Below are 20,993 nucleotides of genomic sequence, written 5' to 3'. Positions count from 1 at the left end.
TTTATGAACCTAAAAGAAACAAAACAAACAATACCACTGGACTCCTCTCCACCCATGATCACCTGGCTAAGCGAGCACAGGAAACCAAAACAGACACCCTAACTCTGTGCCTGCCCACTCTTACACAAAGAAGCACTCGAGCCGAAACAGACGCACAATCAAACCCTCACACAATCCCAATCCTAAGAGTACCTTGACGTTATCCGGGTCGCTCATCAACGCCAGATCCATGGTAGCCCATGCCACCGAAATTGCTGACATCCTAAGCAACGGTAGTCTGGACCTACTCGCCATAACAGATACCTGGCTCCATGAGGCAGCAGGACCTACGCTGATGCTAGCTGTACCTGACAGCCACCAGATCCTCAGAGTAGACAGACCCAATGCCAAAGGCGGTGGCCTAGCCATCATCTCCAAAACTACCTTGCCCATTAGGCTCGCCACCTGTTACTCACCACTCCGAATAGGCCGAAGATGCAGAGAAAATGACCTTGGAGATGTTGGTGGTATAAGATTCTGAATTCAGCCTTCCATCCCAACTCCCCTGAGTACAAGACTCAGGCTTCCTCAAAGAGGGGCTCTTTTCCACAATGTACCTCTCTGCTGTTTCAGTTAGAACAGACAGAGATGTCAATTGAGTAAAAGAGCGGGGAGAACACACACCGCCAATACCAATGCTGCAAAAGAATACCAAGATATTAGACAGTGTTGATATTATACAAGTGATTAGAACAGTTGAAATGATTGGACAACTACCTAGATAGATATTGGAGTGGAGTTGAGGTTCCCCGGGATGATCTACAAAGAATAACACAAATGAGTGGAATTGAACTAAATCAGTATCGGTTCTCACTATAGCTATAGAATTGATAACAACTGACCTGAGTAAAGATAAATGTAGTAAGAGGAGTCCAGGATTCTGAAGACAACGACAGGAGAAAATAACAAACAGGGAAGTTAGTATAGGTAAGTAACCCCGAACGGCACGAGGGACGCACTAGTGCCGGGTTGGTGCAGTTCAGGAGGGCGTTCATATGCACTTATGAGTAATCTCATAGGAAAGTCACTCAATGTCCCAGAATCCAACAGGAGACAATATCCATGGAAGACAATAGGTATGTACCTGAGTACACGAGTATAGTTGAGTAGCTGTTGAGATGATCCGGATAGTAGACAGCAAATTGATGTGCAGAACGGCAACCAGGAAAGAACCGCAAAACACAGAAGAGGGCCGTATCCAGTAGCGTTCCAAGTCCAACAACCAGATGAGCACGACAAGAATAAAGAAGGAGACGAGGCAATCCAAAAGTCAGGCAAAAGGTCAAAACCAGGAGTTCAGATAAGGATTCGTGTAGGGAGACACGAAGAGGAAACGGACAAAACCGCGTGTAGCTGGTAACGCTAATTAGCAGCAACGAGCCCCTTGGAAGACGGTGGTTTTATAGTCATAAGAGGGGCGTGGCTTGCTGTACGTCTTCCACGTACAAGACGTGTCAGGTGACCTGGAGTGCGTTGACGTTTGTACAGAAGCCATGGTAGCTTGGACCTGGACCATAGAGGAGCCTGTAAAGAAGTTATATTCTGCAAGGATGCCCGCGGGGAAGCCTGAAGTGTAACACCACCTCACCTCCTTGCTCATCCTGTGAAATACTCACAGCTAAATTGCTGTTATCCAATAACCGCACGCGGACCATCCACTTGATTTACAGGCCCCCAGGACCACCAGAAACTTTCGAAGATGACCTCACTAGTCTCATAGCGAATAACACTCAAAACCATTCCCAAACCCTGCTGATGGGCGATTTCAATATTGACCTCAACGACCCAGAAAACAAACATGCCCACTCAATAGCAGAACTACTTAATGATCACGGGTTTACCCAAAAATTCCTCTACCCTACCCACATCAAAGGTAGAACCCTCGACTGGGTATCCAATCTCAACTGTAACATTGCCATCACCGACATCGTCTCACAACTTTGGACGGCCCACTATTTAATAAACTTCACTGCCACACTTGATCGCCTCAGCCCTAAATCCATCAGTATGATCCCCCCTCCCTACTAGAAGTAAAAAAGATATTACTGCTGAAAAAATCATCCCTCTCCTCCTCCACACTATTAATGGCTTGGAGAATAACACTAATCCAGACACTTTAGTGGACACCTTCAACAAAGCTATGACCACTGCACTAGACACTATCGCACCAGCCAAACTGCGCAAAGGCAAGCAGGAAGCGCACTTGAATGCCTGGTTCACACCTCAACTCAAGGATCTAAGTAAACAGAAAAGAAAGCTTCAAGCTATCTGGCGCAACTCGCCTGCTGACAACAACAAAGTAAATTAGCACAACTATCCAAACTCTATAAGAAAGAAATTATCAACACAAAAAAAAAATCTATTTGACGACAGAATCACAAAAGACAAATCAAACACTAAGGAACTTTTTTCCATCCTCCGGGAAATGCAATCCCCCTTACAACCGGTGGACACTGTCCCCAAGGACAAGATATAGTGTACTAACATACAAAACGCCCTATCGAATAAAATCTCCACCCTCCAACTCAAAATAACTAAAAAAAGGGACTCTCTGCCCCTCTCTGATCAACAAACACCACTGCCCACTGAGCCCAATACTATTCCGCCCTTCAGCTTCAAAACTATCCCAATCATTGATACTGAAAAGGTAATTCTCTCCCTGAAACCTTCCAACTGCAAGGGCGACAGCTACCCAGCGCAAATAATAAAGGATGCAGCTAGGGACTTAGCCCCTTTCATCTCGAAGCTTATAAACTCCTCCTTTAAATCAAATACAGTACCTAATAACCTGAAAGAATCTTGGGTCCTCCCCTTTCTCAAAAAACAAACCCTTGATCCATCCATCCCAACCAACTACGGACCTATCACCACCGTGCCATTCCTACTCAAAATTATCGATAAAGTAGCCTACTTACAAATTCAAGACTACCTGGAAGCCAACCACCTGCTAGGCTCCGGCAATCGGGATTCCGCCCCCTCCATGGCACTGAAACAGCCTTGCTAGACATTAAGACAAAAATCGAGGAGCTAAAGGATAGTGCAAAAACAGCTTTGCTACTTCTACTGGACTTGTCAGCAGCCTTTGACCTGGTGGATCACGCAGTTTTAAGCAGCCACCTCAGGCTCGCTGTCAACTTCAAAGGGGAAGCTATAGCCTGGGTCCAATCCTTTCTAGCCAACCAGACTATGAGAGTTTTCTCCACCTCCACCTGCGCGGATCCCATCCAAATAACATGCGGAGTCCCACAGGGATCCTGTGTCTCACCCAACATGTATAACATCTTCACCAAGCCACTGTTTGACAGGTTGGACAGACTGGGCGTCACCTACACCAATTATGCAGATGACACCCAGATCCTCATACCCCTTTTGGGCAACTATGAAGCAGACTCGGCCTTGGTGAATAAGATATACATCCTCATTCAGGCATGGATGGCGACCCATGGCCTCTGCCTGAATGACGCTAAAACTGAGATTCTGCTCCTCGGATCTGACTCCAACCTAAAAAAACTAACCCCAAACTACGCATCCTTTAACATTGATAACAATATCATTAAGGTTATGCCTGTGGTAAAAACACTAGGATTCTATCTTGACTCCTCTCTCACCCTTAAGAAGCAAGTCAACTCCCTCGCCTCCACAACAGCCTACACTTGCAAATTAATCCGAGCTGCCAGACCATTCCTCTCCAGTGCCAGCTGTGTCACCTTGGCCAATGCTCTTATCATGTCTAAACTAGACTATTGCAACGCCCTGTACTCAGGAGCCAACAAGTATGTCACTGACAAACTTCAAAGATTGCAAAATAACGCCTTAAGAGCAGCGCTGAACATCCCATATAGAGAGCACATCACTAAATTCAGGAAAGAGACCCACTGGCTAAAAATAAAGGATACAATCTTCCTCAAAACTATCTCTATCACTTCCAAATGCCTAAACAATCTAGCACCTCCTTACTTATCGGAAGAAATCTCCAGAAGAACAAAAACCCGACTCACAAGATCTGCCAATACATTTATGCTTGAAATCCCTAGATTTAAACTGACCACGGCCGGAGGAACCAGCTTCCCAGTCAAAGCTGCGCAATCATGAAATACACTCCCAGTTGACCTTAGATGTCCCCTACCCTACGCCAGATTTATACACCATGCTCTCAAATGGCTTCGCACCAACGACCCATAACCATTTCTTCCCCCTACTGCCGCTCTACCCTCTTGACATAACCCTGACACCCATTGCACTTAACACTACTACTGCAACTAATACACCGGACCTGTAGTCCATAGCTGCAGGTGCTCCCTTAAGTATACGCAATGTTAAGCCCGGTCCTTGTCATGTATATATGATCAGCTATATCCTCCATGCTCCTCGAATGGCAAATGTCTGTACTGTATTATATACTGTATTATACATTGTATTCACATGCATGTACCTTCCTGCGACAGACACTGTAACTAAGCTTCAAGACTTCTTGTACTGTTGCGCCCAGATACCTAAGGGTTTGGTGTGCATTATCAAATCAATAAACAATCAATAAACAACAACAGTGTTGGCCTCCCATTTCAGTTCTTGCTTTTCTCTGGCGGCTTTCAAGATCAGATCTCTATCTCTGTAGTTCATCATAAAAAATGTTTAAATAAGGGGAAAACCTACATACATTACATTATCGACTCTCTCCAAAAGGGACACCTCCTATTTACCATGTATAAGATGATTCAGTACTTGTCACAGTAGACTGCATGATCTTAGTCTTTCTCAAGTTTATTTCCAGATGATTGGAGTGTGCATAGCCATCCAAGGTGTCTGACAGGTATTACAACCTCCGTACAGTCGAACAACAGGAAGTCATCAGCATAACTAATCCATGTTACTAATAGGTGTGATGATTTGGGCAAAGCAAATGCAGCATTACTCAATGGCTCCCTGATGTCCGACATGTACAAATTAAAAAGACACAGAGCCAGTATGCAGCCCTGTCTGGCTACTTTATTGATGGCAATCCGCAGAGATTGCAAGCCTTCCTAGTCTCAGAAGACCAAAAAGGTATTCCCCACCCATGCAGGTTTTTTTCTTTCCCACAGGAGTTTCCTGTTGACTCTGTCAAAGGCAGACGAGATGTCAGCCGTTGCTATGAAAATGGAGTTGTATTTTTCAATCCAAGCAAGTGATAGAAGGGATTTTAAAAGAAATCCATTTACTGTTTTTCCAAATGCTTTTCTAAATCCAGTCTGCCATTTTTGTATCCGTCCTGTTTCGTTTGCCCAGGTTTCCAGAAGTCCCAACAGCAAGGTATTAAATACCTTGCTGTCGGAATCCAGAATAGGTCGTTTTTAGGGTCAGATCTTAACCCTTTTTTTTTATAAATTGGAAGTACAGGGGCCATCTGCCAAGACTCAGGAAAAGGATTGTTAGCCACAATATTTTTTTTTAAAACATAGTCAACATTTGAGACCAACACTGGGGATTACTAGGAATAACGAGATTGGATAGCTTATTTGGAACTGGGGCCCTTGATGCACTAATCCTACTCACAATTTCAAGAATGGTCAAGTGGTCAATATCAAGCTTCCAATCTTCGTTATTTTCTGGAATCTCAAATTTTGTTTGTGTGGATCTTGAGTAAAAACAGTTTTAAAGTGGGAGACCCATTGTGATTCAGGCACAGCATTTGCTTGGAGGACCGTCTGAGATGTTGTATTGCCATTTATAAATCTCCAAAACACTGAAGAAGTTTTTGTACCCAGAACCTTTAGCATGTTTTCACAATCACTCTGCAAAAGAAGGGTCTACGGGCCGAGCCAGTTTTTATAATTTAAGCGTACTTTCATTATATCATGTACCATCTTAATTTTGTCCCCAGCACTTAACAGCTTGATTTTTATCTCAGCTCTTAGTCTACTGTTCCACTGTGCTAATTATGAGTCGAATCTATGCAGATGTTTTACTTTTTGCCCTTTAATGATGAGCACTCTTGATATAACCTGACCAACAAATGGAGCAAAGTGTCCACTGTCAGAGTATTTATTGTATTGCCACTCCCCCATGGTTAATTCCAACCACTCCTCTACCTATAGTATTTCTTAAGAGGTCCTGTGTTGTAATGTCATACAAATGCAGCTGGATAGCATGTGCCTTCAATTTATTGTGTGAGAGTTTCCCACAAGTGTAATAAATTATTTGAAGCCAGATAATGACATACAACTGTTTAATATTTTCCAAACATTTAACTTTATGCGCACATTGGGTGGATATCCAACACTTTTTACTCTCTTGCAAAGGAGAAATACTAATTTTTAGTCTCTTGAATTTGATTTGGATAGCTGTCAAATAAGTAGTAAAATACTATCTGGAGCAGTGAGGTCAGAGCAAACAAACATGAAGGAAATAAAGGAAATGTACTGTTTATAGAGGCAGGGCCTAGTAGAGCAAGTAATGGATGTACCTGAAAATAGAACAGATGAAAAAAATAAAAACCAGCAGAGCTACCGACTCTCATCCTCTGTCCATTGGCCAAAGTAAGTGGCTACAAAGCAGCAATGCTCGATAGTCGCCCATTATGCACCACTACCCATAAAAGCAGAACACAGAAAAGTGCAGCAGAAAGTCAGTGTCAACAAAAACCTTTAACTGCCCCTGCGAAAGCAGAAAACATGGCCTACTACGACCCCACCCGAAAGACTGAACTGACCGTGGATGCCAGCCCTGTGGGCTTAGGTGCCATACTAGCACAAGTGGACCCGAGAGACCCCTCCCAAACACACATCGCTGCGTATGCTAGCGGGAGTCTTTCCACCACCGAGCAGGCGTACTCTCAAGCAGAGAAGGAAGGGCTCGCAGTCATGTGGGCATGTGAGCATTTTCATTTGTTTCTGTTTGGGAAACCGCTCCGAATCGTCATGGATCACCAATCCCTGCTGTTCCTGTATGGGAATCCCCAGGCAAAGATGCCACCCCGCATTGCCCGGTGGGGGTTGAGACTACAGGACTATGCATTCGAGATAGTACATCGGCCAGGGAAAGGTGAAAACCCTGCAGACTTTCTGTACAAGAGGCCCCGGGAAGGGTGTGCACCAGAGCCCTCCGTGGCAGACAGGTACCTCAGATACCTCATACACCAGACCACCCCGAAGGGAGTAAATACAGATATGAGTGAGAGAGACAGAAAATTACCTTGCCTGCCGAATCATTTGTGAATGACTCGAGTCTTGACTGTGGCGAAGGGCAAAAGAGAGAGGGAAAGCAGCAGGGGACATGATACAAGTGGACGTGGAGTGCCTGATACAAGTGAAGGACGAGCTGGCACTATCCGAGGATCATCTCCTGTTGAAAGACTAAACTAGTAATCCCAGCAGCCTTGAGGACAAAGGTCATCAAGTTGGCCCACGAAAATCACTGAGGTATGGTATCTACCAAGCGCATGCTCCGCAAGAAAGTCTGGTTCCCCCACATGGACTCCATGGTGGAGGCTGCGCTGAAAGCTTGCCCCACGTGCCGCCTTATCACCCCAAATCGTCACCCGGAGCCACTGATCATGTCTGACCTCCCCCAGGGAATCTGGGATGCCATGGCCGCTGACTTCTTTGGGCCCATCGAAGGAGGGAAATACATTTTAGAGGTCATGGATGAATACTCCCGATATCGGATATCCAACTGATATCATCTACCGCCGCTCATCACGTTATTCCTGCACTGGACTACATATTCTCAGTTTACGGAGTGCCCAAGGTGATCAAGACGGACAATGGAGCCCCATTCAGCGGGCATCAGTTTGCAGAATACCTGGGGTTTCATCATCGGAAGATAACTCCCCTCTGGCCCCAAGCAAATGGCATGATAGAGCGCTTCATGGCCAATCTAAAAAGAGCGCTGCGGATCGCCAAGTTGACTGGACAGCCGTACGAACAAGTGCTGAATCAACTCATGAGGGACTACCGGGGAACACCCCATAGCACTACAGGGAGGACCCCTGTGGAGCTGATGTTTGGTCGAAACACCCAGACGAGACTCCCGCAGGCCAGTCAGATCAGTCACCCGCCCGCATTAGATCAGGAGGTGAGGGAGCGGGATGAAGCCGCGAAAGTTCACATGAAAGCATATGCAGACAACCGCCGAGGGGCCCAAATGCCGCAGATCAAAGTGGGAGACGTGGTTGCAGTCAAACAGCCTCTCTCACACAAACACACATCTCCAGTTCGAGAGGAACCTCTACTTGTCACGCAAAGAAAGGGTTCCATTATAATGACCCAAGGTCCGGAGGGTTCAGTCACCCGGAACTCCTCCCATTTCAAGGGGCTCCCAAATCTGGAGGAGAGGTGCCTTAGTGGGCGGGTGCGAGCGCTCCTGGACTACGAGTCGGATGACCCATATCAAGGGGATCAATGGGACACCGAGGACTCTGATTAAGAATCTCCGAAGGAAAGTGAGGGCAGTGTACATTCTCAAGCAGCCTCCAGTGCACGCCCGCAGAGAGCCCGGAACAAGCCTCGCCGCTGGATAGAGGAAATGGACTAGCAAGTTTCACCCGACCAGCACCTGTTGTGAAGAGTCTGGTAACTGTTTAAAATGGGGGTGGGGTGTCTTGTTGACTTCGCCATGGTAGCGGAAGGCGGGCGTTGGGGAAAAGGGGAAGTGACGGGGAGGGGGTGGGGGGAAGGCAGAGCTAAGTTGAAAGGAAAGGAATAAAGACGTGTTGTGCAGCGTCTCGTGTCTGTCTCTTTGTGCTGCGAAACAAGCGCTCCAGGTCCTACCCGCGCTCCAACACTCTCAAGATAGCATCTCTTTGTGGCACCACAACCTTCAACAGTGCGATAACGTCTGCATAGAACATACAAGGCAGAATGGAGGGTTGGGGCTATGGTGGACTGAAAGGGCCTTTTTTCCTTGAGTTAATCAATCAAAAGGCACTCCACAGACTACATGCATAAGTAGGCAGTTGTGGGGACAGGGCCGGGAGAACAAAGTAAATGGCCAAAGTAAGGTATAATTCTAGCAGGTGTGTAGTGTCATTTTCTTGTTTGTGGGCTATTTTAGGCCGATCAAATGAATGACAACATGTGGTTTGAACACCGCAGGCATTTCTTTTGTAAAGCATTGTTTTTTTGCTATGTCAATTCCTGAAATCCCTTGTTGTCTTCAAGAAGGCTTTAAAAACCCACTGTTTCAGTTATACTGCTTAACATAATCTCTGTCTATCTTAATTATGACCATCGGTGTGGGACTTAGAACATACTGCACCTAAATGCAGTTAACTCTAGCCGGTGTGCGATAGAAATACTTCAAATCAAATCAATGCAGTTGAAAAAGTCACCAACTCCAGAATGCATTCATCTGTTGCATGAAACATTAAAGCACAGGACTGGATGACATGTACTAAGGTGACATGGAGTCACTGTGCCAAATTATGCAGTTTATGGGTGGCAAAAAATAAATAAAAGCTTGAGTAAGTAGGGAAGAAATGCTTTTACCCGTTAAGTTTATTGATGCCCTTTAGGTTTTAGTTAAGTGTCCAGAAACTGGAAAAATTGAAGGTTTGAAGGCAGAGGGGATTCTGCTTAAAGGGATTACTTTCTTCGTTTGGTTTCGTATGTGTCCAGAAGCACGTATGTCCATGTGTGATTTACTGTGAAAAAGACGTTGTGTGTAGAATGTAGATAACAATCATTAACAAAGCGAACAGTTTTGACAAGTGTAGTGAAAAAGGTTGTCTTTGTTGCTACTCTAGGTATTGAGATTGCATGCCCATGTACCTTCATGATTTAGTGTATGGTCACTTGTCCAAGTTCTCATCATTTAGCCAGGTTATGTCAACACACAACCTATTCCAGGTATTGTCATCAAACAGTAAGGAACTCGCACTGTTGCCAGGCACTCACACAAATTGACAGCTTTTGCAATCACATAACATAAGCTAGCACAATTTACTAGGCATTTCAATATGTTGCTGGTGTACCTGTACCAAAGAATTGTAATTTGGTGATTTTTAAAGAGCTTCATGCCGATGGACTACTTCTAAGCTCTGTATCAATTAGTGTTATTACTACCCACCAATGGTACAAGATTCAAAATCCTTAGAATTGATCCAAGATGGCCGCCGGGACAGGGAGTCGCGTATAGATCTCCCTCTGCCCGGGCCGCCACTAAAACTACAATAAAGCTGGACAGAATCGCGTAATTCGTCACGAAATCCTACCCGATATACCTGAGGCGGCACCCGGCAGGAATCACTCGCCTTTGCAGGAGCAGAGACCAGGAGACTTGGGGCCTCCGAGACTGATCGACGCGGCCGCCCCTCCCCCACCGGAGACAGCCACTACCCGCGGCAAGGGCAGGGAACCAGCGGGGACACATGAGCGGCTGCGGTCGAATGGCGCACACAGCGGGGCTCCCGGAGCGGGCTCGCGTGTGACAGAGGCAACCCCACCATCGGTGGGCATCCGCCCCCCCTCCGGGGAGACAAGCAGCAGCGGGCCAGCGAGGATAACGCGGGACCGTGCGGCCTCGCGCAGTGGAGGTGAGGGGCTGCGGGTATAACATGCTGAACATCGGAGGCGCACAAGGTGAGTGCCCACCCCTCAGCACAAGAGAACACCGGCGGTCACTTTTCCGACCCAAAATCCACACTGAGCCCCAACGCTGGGGCCGAGGGGAGAGGGAGGGAGGGGCAGAGGGGGAACCAAGGATATTAAAGACGCTGTCTAAGACAGTGGCCCCCACGAGGGCTCCGGCCTCATAAAGGAAGACCCGTTGCCCCCCACGACCATCCGCACAACAAGGGAGAAGACCGTAAGGCCGGCGAACAAGAGACAGCCCCTGGGACCCTCTAAAAGCATATCACACCTCCCAGCAACCTCAGGAGAAGATATATATAAGGGAAGGCATGTCCAAAGCAAAAGTGAAGGGGAGCTCTGCACTCCCGAACTCACAGCCTGCCAAACAAGATGCAAACCTAGTACAGATGTGGTCGGCGGACTCCCAGGTCCATACAAGAGGTAGGGGTCAGGAGAATCCCTCAGAGGATCGCACCCACCCCGACGCCCCCCCACCACCTCCATCAAGGGAGGGCATGCACGCATGGTTCGTGGAGCTACAAGACAAGTTCATGAGCATGGTCCAGGATCAGTTTGCAACAATGAGAAATGAAATGAAACAGGTGGTCCAAGAAGTGAAGAGGGACGTAGCCAAACTAGAAGAGAGGACAGACACAGCCGAAAGAATCATCCAAAACCTCGAGGACGAAACACGCCAATACAGCGAGACTCAGGAAAGCTTGGTGCGCTTAACCCACAACCTAGAGATCCAGTGCGAGGACCTAGAAAACCGCTCCCGGCGATCTAACATCCGAATCAAGAACATCACGGAGTCGGTATTGGACAAGGATCTCAAGAAGGCAGTCCAGGAAGTGTTCAGAGACATTCTGGAAGAGAAGGAAGCGGACTCCATAGGGATCGATAGAGTACACAGAGTGGGCCCGAAAAGAACAGGGGCGCCCGGAGAAAGACCTAGAGATGTCCTAGCAGCCCTATCCTCATACCCACAAAAGCAACAAATTCTGAAGAGGGCGCGACAATTGGATCATATCAGGATGAACGGGACAGACTCCCACCTATACCAGGATCTTGCCTCGGTGACATTGCAAAAACGGAGAGATATGGCACCACTAGTCAAGGTACTAGTGGAAAAGGAAATACTATGCAAATGGACTTTCCCGTTTGGCCTCCTATTCACATGGGAAGGTAAACAAAGAAGAGTGACCACATGCGATGAAGGTCTGCACATAATGGACATACAAACAGAGGAGGCGAGGGGAATGCCCAACAGAAGGAGGGATGGGTACCACAAAAGGCCGAGAGGTTGGGAAGAGATACGGCAAAAGAAGAAGCAAAATGGGTAGCAAAGTAACACATTTAAATGTCCATGGAAAGCATAAACGGCGGCCCGGTAAGGAGCCCCTGGAACTGAAACTCAGGAAGGTCTGAGGAAATGCAGGGTTTAGGATCCCCTGCGAAGTTGATACCGAGCGTATTGAGGGCCGGGAGCGAGAGGCTCAACGCCCTAGCAACCTTAGGTACCCGGGCCCTCTTCGGGAAGTTCTTTGTTCTACAGTTCGAAGTTGGGGCTAAGTTGGGGGGGAATAGCACCGGAAGAAGCCAAGAACGCGCAGAACAGGGAATCATTAAAACTCGCAACGATATAATACAAAATGGGGAAACTTAGAATTCTAACATACAATATAAGAGGCCTGAACTCTTCGGTCAAGAGGAAGAAAGTAGAGTCCCTGTTGAAGAAAGAAAAGGCGAGCATTCTCCTACTTCAAGAAACACACATTAAAGCCCAGGACAAACAGAAAAGACACATCAGGGGATACCGGATATGGGCGCAATCCAACGCCAAAGAGAAAAAGGCAGGGCTCCTGATAGCAATAAAAGAAGGAGCGAATATAGTCCTAACAGACAAGCTAACGGATAATGAAGGAAGGCTCGCGATCGTTAATATTCAGATAGATGGATGCCACCTGACCCTGGCCTCAATATACGCACCTAACACAGGTCAGGATGGCTTCATTCGAGATGCCCTGGAGAAACTCGAGGGATTCGCAAAAGGGGAAGTGATAATGGGGGGAGACCTAAACCTAGCATGGTATCCACAAATGGATAGGAGCACGGGGGGTCCTAACACCCATGGCGCCCCTTCCAAGCTACTCGTACAAGAAATGGACCAACTGGCACTCTGTGATGTATGGAGGCACCAAAAAGGCCAGCAGAGAGGCTACACATAATTTTCGCACGTATATAATACGATGTCAAGGATAGAATATTTCTGGGTATCGGTGGGCCTCCTGGGTAAAATCCAAGATATAGAAACGGGATAGATGTCACTTTCAGATCACGCCCCGCTCTGGTTAGACATAACGACCCCAGTAAAGGGGGGAGGGCTCTGGCGCTGGAGGCTCCCACAGGATATTCTCCAGGACCCAGTACTGGGAGAAACAATCAGGGACAAGATAATAGAATACTTTACCCACAACGACACAGGGGAGGTCCCACTAAATACTGTCTGGGAGGCATTCAAAGCGGTAACCCGCGGACACTTCATAGCACTAAGGGCCACTAAAGAAAACCAGAGACATCAATGGAAAAAAGAGCTAAAAAAAAAAGTAACAGACACACAAGAAGAACTAATGTCCCACCCCTCCAGAACCCGCAAGAAGGCCTTAAAACACGTACAGGGGCAACTAGAAATGCTTCGCACCAAAAGGGCCGAAAGATCCCTCCAATACCTTTAACAACGTCTGTACATAAAAGCCAATAAAGCGGACAGACTCCTAGCGAGACAGCTCCGAGAAAACCAAAAGTCTATAAACATAATGGGCATTAAAGACTCGCAAGGAGAAATACAAACAAGAACCCAGAACATAGGCAGAGTCTTCCGGGAATTCTACCAAACACTGTACGCCTCAGATCGCCCAAATGAAACGGACCAAGACACATATCTGCAATCTCTCCCCATCCCACAAATTCCAGAGGAAGACAGAAAAGCGTTAGAGAACCCGATCACGGAAGAGGCGGTAAAAAAGGCAATAGCTGCACTTCCGAACGACAAGGCTCCAGGCCCGGATGGCTTTACCGCCCCCTTTTACAAAAAATACACAGATATACTTGTCCCAGTCATGACGAGACTCCTAAACTCCTTTAAAGACACAGGCAATGTGACTCATTCAATGAACGAGGCAAAGGTGTTAGTATTCCATAAAACAGGGAAAGACCCATCCCTCCCAAGCTCCTACCGTCCCATTGCACTTATTAATTGAGATGCCAAACTATATACTAAAATGTTGGCAAACAGGCTATCCCCACTCCTCCCGTCCATAATAAACCCAGACCAATCAGGCTTTATCCCAGGGAGACAAACGCACGATAACCTGAGAAGAACTAGTGGAGAAGACGGAGATCACTCGCACACCGGCTGCCTTACTATCATTAGATGCCGAAAAGGCTTTCGATAGGGTGGAGTGGTCTATACTGTTCAAAACTCTACAGCATATGGGATTTGGGGAACAATTTATAAAAATAGTAAAACCCAACTACACCTCCCCAAGCATCAGGATTGCCATAAATGGGGCCGTCACAGACAAAATTGAGATAACACGGGGCGCCAAACAGGGCTGCCCATTGTCCCCCCTCCTGTATGCCATCTTCCTGGAACCGCTCCTAATTAGAATCAGGGAGTCAGCCCACATAACGGGGATAGAAATGGGGGGCACACATCACAAGGTAATAGCGTACGCAGATGATATGCTGCTAGACCTAACAAACCCGGGGACGGTACTGCCCAAAGCAATTAGAGAGCTGGAAATCTTTGGGGCAATCTCGGGTCTAAAAATAAACAAGAAAAAAAATCAGAACTGTTACTCTTGGCTGGAGAGAGGCCGGAAATTGAAAGAATAGCAGCATCACTAAACTTGACAATAGCTGACAAAGGAATCAGATATCTGGGGATAACCCGACACACAGGATAGAAGCACTTTACAGCGGGAACTACCCCCCCCCCCCTCCTCGAACGGGTAAAGAGGGACCTGGAGCGCTGGACCCCCCTAATTGTGTCATGGTGGGGTATAATTCAATCAGTAAAGATGAACGTCCTCCCTAAAATGCTATATCACTTTCAGGCTCTCCCAATCAAAGTTCCCAAAGCTTTCTTTAAAGCACTCTCCAAAGCAACCTCGTCCTATATTTGGAATAAAAAGCCCCCAAGGATCGCCAGAGCGACCCTTACAGCACCTACGAGGGAGGGGGGAATGGCCCTGCCACACTTCCACAAATATTATCAGGCAGCACAACTTTGGGTCCTGAGAGAATGGCTGGGAGACAACCAACAAACAGTATGTGTGACACAAGACCGGGCGGTAGCCAGATCCCCCTTAGAAGAAACCCTATGGAAGGCAAAACAACATAGGCACCCCAACCTCTGTATAAGTGAGATCATGAAAACCACCCTAGAGGCTTGCGATGAACAAACACGGAGGGGTATCATGACCACAGTGAATGGTCCCTTTACACCCATATGCCGGAACCCCCAGTTCCCACCAGGAATGGAGCAGGGAGCCTATGAGAAATGGGAGGCAGGGGGATACACAAAAATAGGCGAAATGTTCCAAAATGAAGAACATTCAAAGACTGCAAAATGACACTAAAATTAACGGAAGCAGACAGATACAAATATGATCAGCTCAGACACTGGCTGGCAAATCCATACATCAAAACAGCAGCCACAAGAGAACTAAAGCCATTTGAGAAGTTCCTAACAACCAATTCTGGATCGAGAAAACTGGTCTCCTCGCTCTACGCCTTTATCAACTCCAAGGAAGAGGAAGTCAAATGGGCACATATGGTCAAGTGGGCAAGAACACTGGGCGAGGAAGTCCACAAACAGCAGTGGGAAGATCTGTGGAAGACCATTCCAAAAATGACCCGTTCGGTCCAAAAAAGGGAAATGTGGCTAAAAATAGCAACCCAATGGCACTACACACCGGAAAGGCTGCACGCCATGTACCCCCAAACACCTAACACGTGCTGGAGAGGCTGCTCAGAGGTGGGCACCTGGAAACACATCTGGTGGGACTGTAGGGGGATCAAAGCTTTCTGGTTGGAAATAAAGACAGAAATAATCAAGATATTCCCTGAGGTGGAACAACTAGGGGAAAAAGTTTGGCTTTGCGGAATAAAAGATCAGGCGGCTAAGAAATTTAGGAAACCACAATGGAGAAGTTTCATGGGATTACTCATAGCAGCATGGGCGACAATAGACCAAAACAAGAACCCCCACTGATATATACATGGCTCCAAAAGTTTGGGCACAACTGACCATGGAAAAACTTACTCACACACTACAAAGATCAAAAGAGACCTTTATAAAAGGAATGGGGAGAGATTCTGGATTACTTACAAACAGACTATATGGAACAATGGTGCCCGCATAATATAAAAATATCGGACATTTGCAGATCATAGGCATTCCCAGGAGCAACAGAGACAATTGGACTCTTCAGGGGCGGGAGGCGGGAGGGTTATGTGCTCCCATTTGTATATGAAAATAATAAAATAAATCATTAAAACAAAAAAACTTAGAATTATGATGGGCCTAGTCGGGCCAACCAGGGTTCAGACCTGACATATGGCATTATCCCATTCCCAAAACAAGCATGTTGCACATGAGCTATCAATTGAGCATTCAACTATTTTCCAGACGTTAACATTATATGCTGTTGAACTCACATCATTATTCAGCTGTTGCCATCACATGCCCATTAATTCATTCCATTTTCTAGACATTACAATCCTGTGATTACCTACTCTAACCATAAACCAGGGGTTTCCATTAAATGCTCATGCACTCACACCATCTGACAGGCATTGTTATACTTGGCTTAGGTAATCAGATCATATGGCATAAGGGCTGCTTCACCCAATGGCCTACCTATTTATTTGGAGGCCTCCGAGTGCTGCGTTTGCCTATTGGCTCTTCCTACACTTTCAATTGGAAGCAAAATTGTTGGGAAAACAGGATTAGGCAGTAGCAATAGGAGAGTGACCCTCATTTAAATTATATACATACACATGGGATAATGAAACGGAATTCACGTTTGTCTCGGGACGATAGCTCAGGGGCAACGTGTTCGTCTTGGAAGCAACAGGACAGGAGCCACACAGGTTTGATGCCCAGGTCCACGCTTAGAAACCTCTTGGTATTAAGCGCATTATAAATAATTATATTGTACACATGGTCAACTTATTAGTTTGGAAGTACATGTCAATAAAACAGTACTTAAATTGCAATGAGTTAATGATCTTGGTTGATGGACTGCAGTAGAGGCACAACGGTGCGCGGATGAGAGCATTCTGGTGTGTCGCGCTGGGCAGTGGGCACAATACTGCCTATAAACTGCCCTGACAGGTACATCAAATCTTTGCTGTGCATACTCGGCCTTTCATCATTCTGATAATACATTTTAAGTTATGTTATGCCTGTCTGAGTGTCGTTTCCAATTGTGCATTTATTTATTGTCAGACAACACATTGTCATAAAATATAAACATTAGCATATTAATAGGCACGCATACTTTAAACAGTAATACAAAAAAAGACAACTTTAAAAAAAATTAAAAAAGCAAACATTATACACCATGAAAATGCATATAATTGTTTAAGCACCACGTGGATACCGGTTTCTAGCCAGAAAAGTTAGGTAATGAATAAACACATCATTGAATGGTTATTTCAACTTCAAAGTTACATGAAATACTATTTTCGCAACACGACCGTAAAGTATTTACAGCATATAATGTTATTTAAACGGTGCAGATCAATTTATTTTAGCACATTGGGCGTTTCCATAACTGCCAACATTTTCGGTGTCCAAAGTGTGAGAAGTCAGTCAGCTGTTTGATACCATTCAAATCAAAAGGAATCTTAGCGATGCCGGACACGTTCAGTTTCTATGCTCGTTATAGACACAAACTCGCAAATACATAGTATGTTGTTACTCTGAAAAGCTACATTGTGATTTAACAGAAAGAAAAGTACTAACTAGCCAGCTGTGCTCCTCATGCTCACCTGTCTCTGCACAGCTATCAGCACTGTAGCGACCAGTTCCCATCCGAGAAAAGGACCATAGCAATGGCCTGCCCACTCTTCCTCACGTGCTCTGTGATGTCATCCGTGTGATTTCCGCCGAAGCAATGAAGCGGTTCCGGGGCACTTTCAGTGCTTGGGAAGCGGGAAGGCTGCGCTGAGGCTGCCGGTGCAAGTGCACTGACTGCGTTTGGCTTGTAGTGGGCATTTTATTTTGAATACCGGAACGTTTCTACGAAATCCTAGAGCGTAGGACTTCGTCTTGCTCTGGCTGCTAGGCTGCAGGAGCAGCTGCGATCCGTGTGCTCTTGACTGGTTGCAAATACAATTAGCCCCAGCAAATACAATTAGCATTTTCTTCCGAGATACCGTGAACGTTCCTGCAAACCACCAGATTTCTATAGATAAGCGGGAAATTGCATTTATTTTAAAAATCACGTTCAGCTATTCATCATGAAAGGTATGGAGGGCTGAGAAAAGGGACAGGGAGACAGTGGATGGTGGTGTTTAACTGATCAAAGGGGGCTAATAGAGTAATTTAATCTTTCAAGAAGGTGTGTTTAGGATGGGTGGTTTTAGAGGAGTCGACTGGGACTGAGCATCTGTTGCAAGGGGAAGGGGCATTATGGTATTGGTCTAGACTAGAGGAGGGATGGGGCATCTTGGTGGGTCCTGAATGGTTGGATAGGGCACACTGGTGTAGGTCTGGTGGGATGGGGCACATTGGTGTGGGTCTGGGGAGGGATGGGGCACATGGGTATGTTTCTAGAAGGAGAGATGGGTCATCTAGGTGTGGGTTTGGAGGGTTGGACGGGGCTTCTTGGTGTGGCTTTGGATGGGGGCACATTGTGGGACTGGGGGGTGGTTCATCTAGGTGTAGGTCTGGAGGGCAGGATGGGGGCATCTTGCTGTGTGAATGAAGGGATGGTGGCATCTTGGTGGGGTCTGCAATACATAGGGGCACATTGGTGTTGGTCTTGTGGCACATTGGTGTGGGTTTGATGTGGGGGCTGGGCACATTGGTTTGGGTTTGATGGGAGGGACGAGGACATTGGTCTGGGGAGCGATGGCCGCATATTGGTGTGGGTCTGGAAGGAGAGGATAGGGCACATTGGTCTAGGGCATACTAGGATGGGTGGTTTTAGAGGGGGTTGGCTGGGGCTATCTGCGTGTGATTCAGGATCGGTACATGGGCATATGTTGCAAGGGGAAGGGGCATCTTGCTATGTGTAGGGAAGATGGGGCATTATGGTATTGGTATAGAGGGAGGGATGGGGCACACTGGTGTGGGTCTGGCGGAAGGGGCACATTGGTGTAGGGCGGGAGGGATAGGAACATGGTGTGGGTCTGAGCGGAGGGATAGGGACAGTAGTGTGGGTTTGGGGTACATTGGTGTGGGTCTGGGGGAGGGACGGGGGGACATGGGTGTGGGTCTGGAGTCAGAGATGGGGCTCAGTGTGTCTGGAGGGCGTCATGGGTCATCTAGGTTTGGGTTGGGTGGGATGGGGCATCTTGGTGTGGCTCTGGAGGGAGGGTGTGGGGTCACATTGGTGTGGGTTTGATTGGAGGGATGGGGCACATTGGTGTGGGTTTAGGGGGAGGGATGGGGGCGTGGGTCTGGATGGAGAAATGGGGCACAGTGGGTCTGGAGGGTGGCATGGGCCATCTAGGTGTGGGTAGGGAGGGTAGGATGGGGCATATTGGTGTGGCTCTGGAGAGAGTTGGTGGGGGCACATTGGTGTGGGTTTGATGGGAGGGATGAGGCACATTGGTGTGGGTCTAGGGGGAGGGATGTGGCACATGGGCGTGTTTCCTGAGGGAGAGATGGGACACAGTGGGTCTGGAGGGTGGCCATGTGTCATCTAGGTGTGGGTTGGGATTGTGGGATAGGGCATCTTAGTGTGGCTCTGGAGGGAGGTGGTGGGGGCACATCAGTGTGTGTTTGGGAGGGATGGGGCACATGAGTGCGTTTCTGGAGGGAGAGATGGGGCACGGTGGGTCTGGAGGGTGGCATGGGTCATCTACGTGTGGGTTGGGAGGGTGGGATGGGGCATCTTGATGTGGCCCTAGAGGGAGGGGAGGGGGCACATTGATGTGTCCGGGGGAGGGATAGGGGCACATTGTGGGACTGGGGGAGGGGTGGTTCATCTAGGTGTGGGTTTGGAGGGCGGGATGGGGGCATCTTGCTGTGTAGATGGAGGGATGGTGGCATCGTGGGGTCTGCAATGGATAGGGGCACATTGGTGTCAGTCTGGGGGCACATTGGTGTGAGTTTGATGTGGGGGCGGGGCACATTGGTGTGGGTTTGGGAGGGACCGGGACATTGGTCTTGGGAGGGATGGCTGCATATTGGTGTGGGTCTGGAAGGAGGGGATGTGGCACATTGGTGTGTGTCTGGGGGGATGGGGCATACTAGGATGTGTGGTTTTAGAAGGGGTTGGCTGGCTATCTGCGTGTGATTCAGGATCGGCACATGGGTATCTGTTGCAAGGGGAAGGGGCATCTTGCTATGTGAAGGGAGGATGGGGCATTGTGGTATTGGTCTAGAGAGAGGGCTGGGGCATCTTGGTGGGGTCTGAATGGATGGATAGGGGCACGCTGCTGTGGATCTGGTGGGATGGGGCACATTGGTGTGGGTGGGGGAGGTATGAGGGTCATGGGTGTGGGTCTGGAGGGAGAGATGGGGCACAGTCGGTCTGGAGGGTGGCATGGCTCATCTAGGTGTTGGTTGGGAGGGTAGGATGGGGCATCTTGGTGTGGCTCTGGGGGAGGGGGTGGGGGCACATTGGTGTGGGTTTAGGGGAGGGATGTGGCACATGGGTGTGTTTCCTGAGGGAGAGATGGGGCACAGTGGGTCTGGAGGGTGGCATGGGTCATCTAGGTGTGGATTGGGAGGGTGGGTTGGTGGCATCTTGGTGTGGCTCTGAAGGGGGGGCGGGACCACATTGGTGTGGGTTTGATGGGAGGGATGGGGACATTGGTCTTATTGGTGTGGGTCTGGAAAGAGGGGATGTGGCACATTGGTGTGGGTCTGGGGGATGGGCCTACTAGGATGGGTGGTTTTAGAGGGGGTTGGCTGGGGCTATCTGCGTGTGATTCAGGATCGGAACATGGGCATCTGTTGCAAGGGGATGGGGCATCTTGCCATGTGGAGGGAGGATGGAGCATTGCGGTATTGGTCTAGAGGGAGGGATGGGGCATCTTGTTGGGGTCTGAATGGATGGAGAGGGGGACACTGGTGTGGGTCTGGTGGGATGGGGCACACTGGTGTGGGTCTGGAGGAAGGGGCACATTGGTGTGGGTCTGGAGGGAGGGATAGGAACATGG

The 20,993-nt window shown here is 47.8% G+C and overlaps 1 protein-coding gene across 6 annotated transcripts in view; it reads right to left on the bottom strand.

Annotated features, from left to right (window-relative positions):
- Window positions 1-17,843, bottom strand: part of ODR4 (odr-4 GPCR localization factor homolog) — a 1,066,769-nt gene extending 1,048,926 nt beyond the window's left edge. For 2 of the 6 annotated variants that reach the window (XM_069641383.1, XM_069641382.1), the window contains exon 1: window positions 17,649-17,784. The gene's annotated coding sequence lies outside the window, so the exon portion shown is untranslated. Of the gene's footprint in view, window positions 1-17,648 lie in introns of all 6 variants that reach the window. The other 4 variants (XM_069641379.1, XM_069641380.1, XM_069641378.1 and 1 more) reach the window with 3 other exon arrangements.
- Between the last annotated feature and the right edge of the window lie 3,150 nt (window positions 17,844-20,993).

The sequence above is a fragment of the Ambystoma mexicanum genome, chromosome 1q (assembly GCF_040938575.1).
Source record: "Ambystoma mexicanum isolate Mex_15411 chromosome 1q, UKY_AmexF1_1, whole genome shotgun sequence".
Taxonomy (NCBI): domain Eukaryota; kingdom Metazoa; phylum Chordata; class Amphibia; order Caudata; family Ambystomatidae; genus Ambystoma; species Ambystoma mexicanum.
The sequence above is the reverse complement of the archived record's forward strand: the minus strand, read 5'-3'. Positions and strand labels throughout refer to the sequence as shown.